The 13836-nt window shown below is 43.7% G+C and overlaps 1 protein-coding gene across 1 annotated transcript in view; it reads left to right on the top strand.

The window, feature by feature from the left end:
• Positions 1-13836, top strand: part of dcc (DCC netrin 1 receptor) — a 638603-nt gene that overhangs the window by 575861 nt on the left and 48906 nt on the right. The gene's annotated exons all lie outside the window — the stretch shown is intronic.

Raw genomic sequence — 13836 nt, 5'->3', positions numbered from 1 at the left:
GTTATTCCAAATAAAGGAGGTGTGGCCTTTATATCTTTTTGCCTTAAAATAAGGAGGTGTGACCTGGGTCTGTTATTCTAAATAAAGGAGGTGTGGCCTTTATATCTATTTGCCTTAAAATAAAGAGGTGTGGCCTCTGTGTCTACTGGTCCAAGCGAAGGAGGTGTGGCCTGTGCCTGTTATTCCAAATAAAGGAGGTGTGGCCTTTATATCTATTTGCCTTAAAATAAGGAGGTGTGACCTGGGTCTGTTATTCCAAATAAAGGAGGTGTGGCCTTTATATCGGTTTGCCTTAAGATAAAGAGGTGTGGCCTCTGTGTCTACTGGTCCAAGCGAAGGAGGTGTGGCCCATGCCTGTTATTCCAAATAAAGGAGGTGTGGCCTTTATATCTATTTGCCTTAAAGTAAGGAGGTGTGGCCCGTGCCTGTTATTCCAAATAAAGGAGGTGTGGCCTTTATATCGGTTTGCCTTAAGATAAAGAGGTGTGGCCTCTGTGTCTGTTGGTCCAAGCGAAGGAGGTGTGGCCCGTGCCTGTTATTCCAAATAAAGGAGGTGTGGCCTTTATATCGGTTTGCCTTAAGATAAAGAGGTGTGGTCACTGTGTCTACTGGTCCATGCGAAGGAGGTATGGCCCGTGCCTGTTATTCCAAATAAAGGAGGTGTGGCCTTTATATCTATTTCCCTTAAAATAAAGAGGTGTGACCTAGGTCTGTTATTCCAAATAAAGGAGGTGTGGCCTTTATATCGGTTTGCCTTAAGATAAAGAGGTGTGGCCTCTGTGTCTACCGGTCCAAGCGAAGGAGGTGTGGCCCGTGCCTGTTATTCCAAATAAAGGAGGTGTGGCCTTTATATCTATTTGCCTTAAAATAAAGAGGTGTGGCCTCTGTGTCTACTGGTCCAAGCGAAGGAGGTGTGGCCCATGCCTGTTATTCCAAATAAAGGAGGTGTGGCCTTTATATCTATTTGCCTTAAAATAAGGAGGTGTGACCTGGGTCTGTTATTCCAAATAAAGGAGGTGTGGCCTTTATATCGGTTTGCCTTAAGATAAAGAGGTGTGGCCTCTGTGTCTACTGGTCCAAGCGAAGGAGGTGTGGCCCATGCCTGTTATTCCAAATAAAGGAGGTGTGGCCTTTATGTCTATTTGCCTTAAAATAAGGAGGTGTGACCTGGGTCTGTTATTCCAAATAAAGGAGGTGTGGCCTTTATATCGGTTTGCCTTAAGATAAAGAGGTGTGGCCTCTGTGTCTGTTGGTCCAAGCGAAGGAGGTGTGGCCCGTGCCTGTTATTCCAAATAAAGGAGGTGTGGCCTTTATATCTATTTGCCTTAAAATAAGGAGGCGTGACCTGGGTCTGTTATTCCAAATAAAGGAGGTGTGGCCTTTATATCGGTTTGCCTTAAGATAAAGAGGTGTGGCCTCTGTGTCTACTGGTCCATGCGAAGGAGGTATGGCCCGTGCCTGTTATTCCAAATAAAGGAGGTGTGGCCTTTATATCGGTTTGCCTTAAGATAAAGAGGTGTGGCCTCTGTGTCTACCGGTCCATGCGAAGGAGGTATGGCCCGTGCCTGTTATTCCAAATAAAGGAGGTGTGGCCTTTATATCGGTTTGCCTTAAGATAAAGAGGTGTGGTCACTGTGTCTACTGGTCCATGCGAAGGAGGTATGGCCCGTGCCTGTTATTCCAAATAAAGGAGGTGTGGCCTTTATATCGGTTTGCCTTAAGATAAAGAGGTGTGGCCTCTGTGTCTACCGGTCCAAGCGAAGGAGGTGTGGCCCGTGCCTGTTATTCCAAATAAAGGAGGTGTGGCCTTTATATCTATTTGCCTTAAAATAAGGAGGTGTGACCTGGGTCTGTTATTCCAAATAAAGGAGGTGTGGCCTTTATATCGGTTTGCCTTAAGATAAAGAGGTGTGGCCTCTGTGTCTACTGGTCCAAGCGAAGGAGGTGTGGCCCATGCCTGTTATTCCAAATAAAGGAGGTGTGGCCTTTATATCTATTTGCCTTAAAGTAAGGAGGTGTGGCCCGTGCCTGTTATTCCAAATAAAGGAGGTGTGGCCTTTACATCGGTTTGCCTTAAAATAAAGAGGTGTGGCCTCTGTGTCTACTGGTCCAAGCGAAGGAGGTATGGCCCGTGCCTGTTATTCCAAATAAAGGAAGTGTGGCCTTTATATCTATTTCCCTTAAAATAAAGAGGTGTGACCTGGGTCTGTTATTCCAAATAAAGGAGGTGTGGCCTTTATATCGGTTTGCCTTAAGATAAAGAGGTGTGGCCTCTGTGTCTACCGGTCCAAGCGAAGGAGGTGTGGCCCGTGCCTGTTATTCCAAATAAAGGAGGTGTGGCCTTTATATCTATTTGCCTTAAAATAAAGAGGTGTGGCCTCTGTGTCTACTGGTCCAAGCGAAGGAGGTGTGGCCCATGCCTGTTATTCCAAATAAAGGAGGTGTGGCCTTTATATCTATTTGCCTTAAAATAAGGAGGTGTGACCTGGGTCTGTTATTCCAAATAAAGGAGGTGTGGCCTTTATATCGGTTTGCCTTAAGATAAAGAGGTGTGGCCTCTGTGTCTACTGGTCCAAGCGAAGGAGGTGTGGCCCGTGCCTGTTATTCCAAATAAAGGAGGTGTGGCCTTTATGTCTATTTGCCTTAAAATAAGGAGGTGTGACCTGGGTCTGTTATTCCAAATAAAGGAGGTGTGGCCTTTATATCGGTTTGCCTTAAGATAAAGAGGTGTGGCCTCTGTGTCTGTTGGTCCAAGCGAAGGAGGTGTGGCCCGTGCCTGTTATTCCAAATAAAGGAGGTGTGGCCTTTATATCTATTTGCCTTAAAATAAGGAGGCGTGACCTGGGTCTGTTATTCCAAATAAAGGAGGTGTGGCCTTTATATCGGTTTGCCTTAAGATAAAGAGGTGTGGCCTCTGTGTCTACTGGTCCATGCGAAGGAGGTATGGCCCGTGCCTGTTATTCCAAATAAAGGAGGTGTGGCCTTTATATCGGTTTGCCTTAAGATAAAGAGGTGTGGCCTCTGTGTCTACCGGTCCATGCGAAGGAGGTATGGCCCGTGCCTGTTATTCCAAATAAAGGACGTGTGGCCTTTATATCGGTTTGCCTTAAGATAAAGAGGTGTGGTCACTGTGTCTACTGGTCCATGCGAAGGAGGTATGGCCCGTGCCTGTTATTCCAAATAAAGGAGGTGTGGCCTTTATATCGGTTTGCCTTAAGATAAAGAGGTGTGGCCTCTGTGTCTACCGGTCCAAGCGAAGGAGGTGTGGCCCGTGCCTGTTATTCCAAATAAAGGAGGTGTGGCCTTTATATCTATTTGCCTTAAAATAAAGAGGTGTGGCCTCTGTGTCTATTGGTCCAAGCGAAGGAGGTGTGGCCCATGCCTGTTATTCCAAATAAAGGAGGTGTGGCCTTTATATCTATTTGCCTTAAAATAAGGAGGTGTGACCTGGGTCTGTTATTCCAAATAAAGGAGGTGTGGCCTTTATATCGGTTTGCCTTAAGATAAAGAGGTGTGGCCTCTGTGTCTACTGGTCCAAGCGAAGGAGGTGTGGCCCGTGCCTGTTATTCCAAATAAAGGAGGTGTGGCCTTTATATCGGTTTGCCTTAAAATAAGGAGGTGTGACCTGGGTCTGTTATTCCAAATAAAGGTTTGCCTTAAAATAAAGAGGTGTGGCCTCTGTGTCTGTTGGTCCAAGCGAAGGAGGTGTGGCCCGTGCCTGTTATTCCAAATAAAGGAGGTGTGGCCTTTATATCTATTTGCCTTAAAATAAAGAGGTGTGGCCTCTGTGTCTATTGGTCCAAGCGAAGGAGGTGTGGCCCGTGCCTATTATTCCAAATAAAGGAGGTGTGGCCTTTATATCTATTTGCCTTAAAATAAAGAGGTGTGGCCTCTGTGTCTATTGGTCCAAGCGAAGGAGGTGTGGTCCGTGCCTATTATTCCAAATAAAGAAGGTGTGGCCTTTATATCTATTTGCCTTAAAATAAAGAGGTGTGGCCTCTGTGTCTATTGGTCCAAGCGAAGGAGGTGTGGCCCGTGCCTATTATTCCAAATAAAGGAGGTGTGGCCTTTATATCTATTTGCCTTAAAATAAAGAGGTGTGACCTGGGTCTGTTGGTCCAAGTGAAAGAGCATGGTGTGTCTATCCATTAGTCCAAATCAAGGAGGTGTGGCCTTTGTATCCATCAGTCCCAATGAAGTAAGTGTGGCCGTTGTGTTCATTAGATTTATTGAAGGAGGCGTGGCCTCTGACTATTCATCCAAGTCTCAGAGATGTGGCCTTTGTGTCACTGTATCAAGATCTGTATCATATTAAATCCCTGGCTACTTTAAATGCATAGATAATTCACTGGATAATTAATATATCGAGTCTGACACACCCTCATCCTCCACCATCTTGGGTTAGATAGTAAATACAGATCATCCCTCTTTGGCTTGCTTTGACTTTCACACACGCATCCATGGCACTGCAGCTCTTTGGCTAACTTTCTTGCCATAATAACACTTATCGATGGACCTCATCAGTCAGTGCCAGCCTTGACAGGACAGTGGACCTCCTCTGCCACAGCTGGGAAAACAAAGACACACAGAGCACACACACACACACACACACACACACACACACACACACACTAATCCAACAGAAGATCGATCAAAATCAGACAGCAGTTGCATTTTAACACACTGGCTTGCTCTCTGGAATGGAAAAAGAAGCAGAAAAAGCAATAAGACTTGATAAGTGCGTAATGAATTTCTCCCTGCAGCTCTGACTGCTGCGTGACAGCGTGGACCGAAGCCAGGCCAGCGTTTCATTTGGTTAAGCTTTTTAACTGCTCAACTTTCAGGAGAGTTTAGCAGCAACACTGTTCTTGAACTTTATTCACTTTGATTTGTTTACAGTTTGGGTTTCTCGAGTTCAGTCCCTTACTCTGGGAGAGGATTTGATTTTTTAGTGGCGTTGGAGTGAACACTTCAGATTATTTCTAGGGAAAAATCAGTTATAGTTCACCTGAGTCTTTATACCAGGTTAAAAAAAAATCATTAGATAAATGAACCTTTGATTTAAAATTTAAAGGAACAGTCCACCGTACTTCCATAATGAAATATGCTCTTATGTGAATTGAGACGAGCTGCTCCGTACCTGTCCGAGCTTTGCGCGACCTCCCAGTCAGTCAGACGCGCTGTCACTCCTGTTAGCAATGTAGCTAGGCTCAGCATGGCCAATGGTATTTTTTGGGACTGTAGTTAGATGCGACCAAACTCTTCTGCGTTTTTCCTGTTTACATAGGTTTATATGAGCAGTGATATGAAACAGGTTCAGTTACACAAATTGAAACGTAGCGATTTTCTATGCTATGGAAAGTCCGCACTATAATGACAGGCGTACTAACACCTTCTGCGCGCTTCGGCAGCGCATTGATACGGAGCTCAGATGTCAATGCGCTGCCGAAGCGCGCAGAAGGTGTTAGTACGCCTGTCATTATAGTGCGGACTTTCCATAGCATAGAAAATCGCTACGTTTCAATTTGTGTAACTGAACCTGTTTCATATCACTGCTCATATAAACCTATGTAAACAGGAAAAACACGGAAGGGTTTGGTCGCATCTAACTACAGCCCCAAAAAATACCATTGGCCATGCTGAGCCTAGCTACATTGCTAACAGGAGTGACAGCGCGTCTGACTGCGTCTGACTGACTGGGAGGTCGCGCAAAGCTCGGACAGGTACGGAGCAGCTCGTTTCAATTCACATAAGAGCATATTTCATTATGGAAGTACGGTGGACTGTTCCTTTAAGGAGGTTGTGAATTTAAATGTTTCATGATTTAAAAATGAGATTAAAAAAAAAAAAAATGGTTATCACTTTATCTTGCTAGTCCAGTGCTCTTCATCCATCAAAAAAACCAACACAGATATAGGCTGACCTATTAACATATATTTTTAATTTTTATTTTATTTCATTTAATTTTTGCTTGTGATACTGCAGGAACATCTGTGGAAGGAGAAACTCTAAACACCTCAGGGTTATAACTCGAATTCTGATGCATGCATGGAATCTTTTATGTTCATTTTTATTTAACAGTTATTCCACAAAATCGGTCATATATGAGCTGATTGAGTGGAATAACTGTTTTATTCTATCCACATTCACTGGATTTTGAGAAACAGAGCATTTTTATTATTGAGCAAATTTGATAAATAAAAACTTTATACAAAATGTCCAACAAAATAATTTCCGTCTAAAACATGAAATACTTTTATTCCGTATTTGTTGCTCTTTTTTTTTGTATTCCTTTGGGGTTTTGTTTTTGAGTAGAGTTTTTATTTCGCCCTCGGTTCCCTCAGCAACACGCTCCACCATTTTGTTTTTCTCTACTCACGGTATATGAGTTGATATCCTAGTAGTAGAGTAGCCAATCAGAGCGCACAGTTGCTCATATCCAGTGAATGTGGATGGACTAATGGTGCGTTCATGTGCTATGGGAATTATGGTAAATACCAAACGGCGACATGGAAAGCACACATGAACGCCCCCTCTTGTGGTATTTTCCACTGGGCAACTCGTAGAAAATTTTGATACACGGGTTGCTGAGATGAGATGAACTTTAACCTTTTCAACATGGCGGTGAGCGGTACAAGACTAGCTTATGAACCAAGAAAGAAGTGGTTTTCACCTACGGAAAGCTGACTCTCACCTTTTAAACGAGTCATGTTATGTATATTATATTATTATAATATGTATATTATAGCCTAATACAAAATATTCTGTGGCTGTCCAAAGAACGCCAACAGTGATCTAGATACTGGCTACACTCATTGTGGCTACAGCCAAATTTCCAAAAACTGCGTGGCATTCAGTGTGTTAAGAAAATCTCTACTTGTCATGATCAGGAATTATTCAGCATTATTTACCTTTTGACTTTTGATAACTCATATTCCTGCTGCAGCTGATGAACAAGGCAATCTATAATTGTTTTAGCCAAATAACAGGCCTGATTCTGAATCTGGTCCACCATCTTTAATTTGTCAACAACAAAAGCATGTGAACACAACACACTGTTAAATACCACTTCCCAACTGGAAAATATCATCTTCCCATAGCACATGAACGCAGCATAAATATAGATATAAAGCACCGATTCCAAAATCAATCAATCTGAAACATCAAACCTTTCCTAAAGTTGCAATCTAGCCTTTTTATTAATTCTCACTTGAGCTGCTCAGGTGATGAGTTTAATGCAGAAAAATTTCTGCTTTAAGAGGACTCGTCAAAAAATGATCTGGAAAAACTTATACATGCCTTCATCTCTAGTCTGTGAAGATACTCAGTCATCCAGGTACATAGTAATCTGTGGTTGGTAGAAGAGAGCAACTGGACTTGCTTGAAAAGTCTTGAAGACGTTTCGCCTCTCGTCCAAAAGGCATCCTCAGTTCTGTCTGTCTAATAGGGAGTATCCAGTATTTATCCTCTCATGGATCATCATAGAATCCGAATCAGAATGCTGATGGCTGCATTGTAGGTGGCTGATAAAGATGTCATAGACACCCACCTCTGTTCAGTGATGGTCGTTCCAAGTTGACAAAAATGAACGATCCTCTCTGGCTAAGATGTCTGCCAGTTTTCTGGAAGTCCTCTCATACTCCCGCACCAGTCGAAGGGAGCTCATCCTAAAGTGCGTAGAAACATATCTGTGAAGATTCTCAGTCATCCAGGTACATAGTAATCTGTGTAATCTGATTCGGATTCTATGATGATCCATGAGAGGATAAATACTTGATACTCCCTATTAGTCAGACAGAACTGAGGATGCCTTTCAGACGAGAGGCGAAACGTCTTCAAGACTTTTCAAGCAAGTCCAGTTGCTCTCTTCTACCAACCACAGATTACTATGTACCTGGATGACTGAGAATCTTCACAGATATGTTTCTACGCACTTTGGGATGAGTTCCCTTCGACTGGTGTGGGAGTATGAGAGGACTTCCAGAAAACTGGCAGACATCTTAGCCAGAGAGGATCGTTCATTTTTGTCAACTTGGGACGACCATCACTGAACAGAGGTGGGTGTCTATGACATCTATCAGCCACCTACAATGCAGCCATCAGCATTCTGATTCGGATTCTATGATGATCCATGAGAGGATAAATACTGGATACTCCCTATTAGTCAGACAGAACTGAGGAAGCCTTTCGGACGAGAGGCGAAACGTCAAGACTTTTCAAGCAAGTCCAGTTGCTCTCTTCTACCAACCACAGATTTCATCTCTAGTAGGGTTGATTACTGCAATGGGCTTTTCACAGGCCTGCCAAAAAAGACCATCAAACGACTTCAGCTGGTTGAAAATGCAGCGGCGAGGGTTCTCACACGAACAAAAAGAACAGAGCACATTACCCCAATTCTAAGGTCCCTTCACTGGCTTCCAGTAAGCTACAGAATTGACTTTAAAGCATTGCTGCTGGTGTACAAATCTCTAAATGGTACAGGGTCCAATTACCTCTCTGATATGTTGCAGCGGTCTAACCCAATCAGATCTACCAGATCGCAGCAGAAAAATTTACTGGTAAAACCTGTTGTTAAAACAAATGCTGTGTTCACACTTATACCGGTACGAAAGTGGTATAACTGTATCGATACAAAGTATACCGGTACAGTTTAGTGCATCTGTCCACACTAGCGAGAAATGTTTGCGGTTTTCTTTCACGGAAGTTGAAATGTGTGTGCGCGAAATGTTTCCGTGGTTACCGAGTAACTTCCTTCCGAGAATATGGCGGATGAAACAACGTGTGTGTGCTTTTTGTTGTCAATGTACAGTCTGTATTTCTGGTGGTCATTTATTCAGTCGAATCGTATAAAACGCGCGAGGCAGTTGAGAAAGAAACAAAGAAAACGAATCTCCCTTTCTCCCCCCTCACTTTCTCCCTCTTCCCTTCTCTTCCCCTCCCTTTCTCCCTCTTTCCTTCTCTTCCCCTCACTTTCTCCCTCTTCCCTTCTCTTCCCCTCACTTTCTCCCTCTTCCCTTCTCTTCCCCTCACTTTCTCCCTCTTCCCCTCACTTTCTCCCTCTTCCCTTCTCTTCCCCTCACTTTCTCCCTCTTCCCTTCTCTTCCCCTCACTTTCTCCCTCTTCCCCTCACTTTCTCCCTCTTCCCTTCTCTTCCCCTCACTTTCTCCCTCTTCCCTTCTCTTCCCCTCCCTTTCTCCCTCTTTCCTTCTCTTCCCCTCACTTTCTCCCTCTTCCCTTCTCTTCCCCTCACTTTCTCCCTCTTCCCTTCTCTTCCCCTCACTTTCTCCCTCTTCCCCTCACTTTCTCCCTCTTCCCTTCTCTTCCCCTCACTTTCTCCCTCTTCCCTTCTCTTCCCCTCACTTTCTCCCTCTTCCCCTCACTTTCTCCCTCTTCCCTTCTCTTCCCCTCACTTTCTACCTCTTTCCTTCTCTTCCCCTCCCTTTCTCTCCCTTTTCCCCTCTTCCTCCTTTCTTCCTCCCTCTTTCCCCCTCCCTCTCTCCCCCCCTCCCTCCCTCCCTCTCCCTCCCTCTCTCCCTTTCTCCCCCCTTTTTTTGCTCCATGTAGCTCCACGGTCGTTTTGAGCCATTTTGACGTTTTATTTACAGCTGGAAAGCACGTGCGTATTGTATTGTATGAATAACCCGGAAGACGTAGGAATGGTCCATTGCGCTTGCGCATTATATTTATTTGTATCGATACAGAGCCGCTTCATCTGTCCACACTACAGCGAAGCGCTACAGTACCGATACTGTACCGGTACAAAACCCATACATTTGTGGGTTTCGTACCGATACAGTTATACCGCTACAGTACCGGTATAGTTGCTAGTGTGGACAGGTGTTGCGGTACGAAAGTAGTATCATATCGGTACAAAATCCCTAGTGTGGACAGGGTACAAATGTGGTGAAGCAGCTTTTAGCTACTATGCAGTGCAGCTATGGAACCAACTCCCAGAGGACATCAAAAATGCTCCTGCTGTTGGCAGCTTAAAATCTAGACTAAAGACCAAACTGCTCTCAGATGCTTTCTGCTAACTGATAAATATCATCATCTTTACACGTTTTAAACTTTACTTAACTTTTACAGTCTTTGCATGTTTTAAACTTTTACTTAACTTTAAGACTTAGACAAAACTTTATTTATCCCCGAAGGGCAATTAGAAGGGCGAAGAGCGGTACATTAAAAGAGCAAGAAAATTAAAAAAATAATAAAATAAAATCACAAAAATGGGTGGGAAAGAAAAAAAAAGCATATTATGTACAATATACAATGGCAGGCCTGTTGCCAGTAACAAAGTAAAAGAAAAAAAATAAATTAATTAAAAAAAAAAAGGCAGCAGACAAAATCTCATCTCATTATCTCTAGCCGCTTTACCCTGTTCTACAGGGTCGCAGGCAAGCTGGAGCCTATCCCAGCTGACTACGGGCGAAAGGCGGGGTACACCCTGGACAAGTCGCCAGGTCATCACAGGGCTGACACATAGACACAGACAACCATTCACACTCACATTCACACCTACGCTCAATTTAGAGCCACCAGTTAACCTAACCTGCATGTCTTTGGACTGTGGGGGAAACCGGAGCACCCGGAGGAAACCCACGCGGACACGGGGAGAACATGCAAACTCCGCACAGAAAGGCCCTCGCCGGCCACGGGGCTCGAACCCGGACCTTCTTGCTGTGAGGTGACAGCACTAACCACTACACCACCGTGCCGCCCCAGCAGACAAAATATGACAAATAAAATGACGCGTGGATAAAATTAAAATGACAATATGATTAGGGTGGCATTATTCCATTTTATTCTGCTGTTTTTTACTGAACTTTTACTTCATTTTATTATTTTATTTCTACTATTGTTTAATTCTTCTTATTTATTTTCTCTCTTCTTACCCCTTTATTTTATGTAATTTTATTTTCTATTGTTTACTGTTTTGCCTTTACCCCTGTAAAGCACATCGAACTGCCACTGTGTATGAAATGCGCTATATAAATAAACTTGCCTTACTTTCTGTCCGGATTGCTGAATAACGTTAACAAGTTATACATTGCTGGTTGGTGTATTCGAAGACATCATGAATCGTTTCCCATCAGAGACCCTGTCTTTAGCAGGAATATAGTTTTAATCCGATTTAGGAAGACTTCAGTACACGCAGACGTACCGGTAATAAGACGAAGTTTAAGATCATCAGAGTTAGCAGGTGAGAGCAAAAGGATTGATCAGTTATGGAGCTATTGGGAGTAAAAGGCACAATTCTGAGCCTCAGGAAATGATTCAGTATTATTTCACGATAACATCGGGGGGGGGGGGTGAAGTTTTTCTGTGCTTCTGGGTTATCGGGGCATAAAATAATTGGCTTCTGCACTGAACAGGTCGGGGAGAAGGTGCAGTGAATGAATATAAGCATGTGAACGCGCGCGCACACACACACACACACACACACACACACACAGTAAACGTAAAAGGATGCTTCTTCTGAGTCTTCAGAAATAAAGATTTAAAAAGACCCTCAGGTGTCAGGCAGTTTAAGAGATAGCGATCTCTCCACACTTAGCATTTCAGACACTTCTGCCTTTCATCTCAAGGTCACTGATGGAGGAAATACTAACAGCGTAGTAGCACGTACCTGAAGAGACTCTGACCAGGAACGCATACTGTATCCTGGGTTTCTGTATTTAGGTGCTTACTTCTCATTTAATCACTTTTATTCTCTGTATTACAGATGTTTAGGAACGCAGACAAAGGATTTGTTTGAATTATAGGCAGTAGAGTATCTCATCTCATCTCATCTCATTATCTCTAGTCGCTTTATCCTTCTACAGGGTCGCAGGCAAGCTGGAGCCTATCCCAGCTGACTACGGGCGAAAGGCGGGGTACACCCTGGACAAGTCGCCAGGTCATCACAGGGCTGACACATAGACACAGACAACCATTCACACTCACATTCACACCTACGCTCAATTTAGAGTCACCAGTTAACCTAACCTGCATGTCTTTGGACTGTGGGGGAAACCGGAGCACCCGGAGGAAACCCACGCGGACACGGGGAGAACATGCAAACTCCGCACAGAAAGGCCCTCGCCGGCCACGGGGCTCGAACCCGGACCTTCTTGCTGTGAGGCGACAGCGCTAACCACTACACCACCGTGCCGCCGCAGCAGAGTATGTAAACTCCGTTTCCGGTTGAGAGTACGCTGTGCGCATTCTGGCTGCCGCTTCTCACCAGAGCTTTTTATTTTTCTTTTTTTGTGTTTGTGTAGTTTGATGTTTGTTCTTTGTTTGAATATTTTGTCTGCCGGTTGGGGTGTAGCTCCAGACCCAGTTTTGGGTGTCGGTTCCGTCTAGGCCTTGGGCCGCCATGGGCGATGCCTGTGCTCCTTGCTATGGACTGCAGTGAGCTCGTTGCTCTTTTAATATCATGGTTGTCTAGCGCTCTGTGTGGCGGTGCTTTTGTGCTTGGCCTGGTGGCATCACGGTGGCTATGCAGGTGGTTTGGGACATTACCGGCGCTTTGTGTGACGGTACTTCTGTGCTCAGTTTGTGGATCTATGGTGCTGTGTTCCGAGCGATGTTGCCTGGCGGCTGTGCAGGCGGTGTGGGACTCATCTTCGTGTGCCTTTTGGTCGGACTGTGGTAGCTACACCATTGGAATGACATCCTGACCCTCTTTTGGTGGATTTTTTTTTTTTCTCCCGTAATTGTAAAGTGACCTTGGGTGTAAGAAAGGCGCTATATAAATTGAACTGATTATTATTATTATTATTACAAAATGAAGGAGTATGATAACTCTCCCAACCCAATATTACATTTTAAGAGGAATTTTATATATATATATATGAGAGAGAAGTTTATCTTCAAGTGGTGAATGTGTACATCACGAGTGAACGTAGCAAACAAGTGATATATTTTTCAACATGAGAAAATAAACTTCATATCTTCGCACCACCCTGTAATGTTCTTTATAATTACATGGACACATCCACACACACAAAAAAAAGCAAGCTAATCAAAAGAATTTTAATTTTGAACCAGTTCACCATTTTGATAACGCGTGTCTAGTCAACGGGAAAACACTGAGAGTGACCTCATCGGAGTGAAATATCAGGAATTATTATACACACAGGACACGTTTTCAATGGAATAAAAACACGTGTTCTATTCCCTTCTAGCGGGTTTCATTCATTTGGTTTGATAGCATGCAATATTGTTAGCATATCGCTTATCCTACATGTATTACGTCACTCTACCCAATGGAGAATGAGCGTTGAATATGGTTTATGATATTGCATGGTTGTCAAGACATGATGTCACACATCGGAGACGTAAAACTTCCATGCTAGCGAGCGACTGGAACAATTTGTAAACAGGCATGGCCGCCAGGTTCGCTTCGTTAAATACGGAAGATTTTGAGAGAATTTTGGCTGCCAGGTCGTTCCGTTGTGTGTAGCTGATGATGTTGACTTTAAAAGTAACTCAGTAAATTACACAAGGAAATGAATACTTAAGTCTGAGTGAAAAATACTGTACCAAGTGAGCGTGGAAGAAGAGTCTGGAGACAGAAATCTTAGGCTACATCCACATGACAACAGCAATGAGATTTTTTTTTTTTTTAAATATCGCGTCCACATGGGTAACAGATCAGTAAAATATCAGGTACATATGGCAACGCAACGCTTGCTGAAAACGATGCAATACACATGCCACACCTCTACGTGCGCTGTAAGACGGTCCCATCGGAGACACCAGAGCAATAGAAGAAGTAGACACATGCGCATAAACCCCTTCTTCTGTAGCATTAGCCACATAAAGTTTTGATTATTAATCAGTAGCGTAAAA

The sequence above is a fragment of the Neoarius graeffei genome, chromosome 28 (assembly GCF_027579695.1).
Source record: "Neoarius graeffei isolate fNeoGra1 chromosome 28, fNeoGra1.pri, whole genome shotgun sequence".
NCBI lineage: Eukaryota > Metazoa > Chordata > Actinopteri > Siluriformes > Ariidae > Neoarius > Neoarius graeffei.
This window is presented reverse-complemented; position numbering and strand designations above follow the sequence as displayed.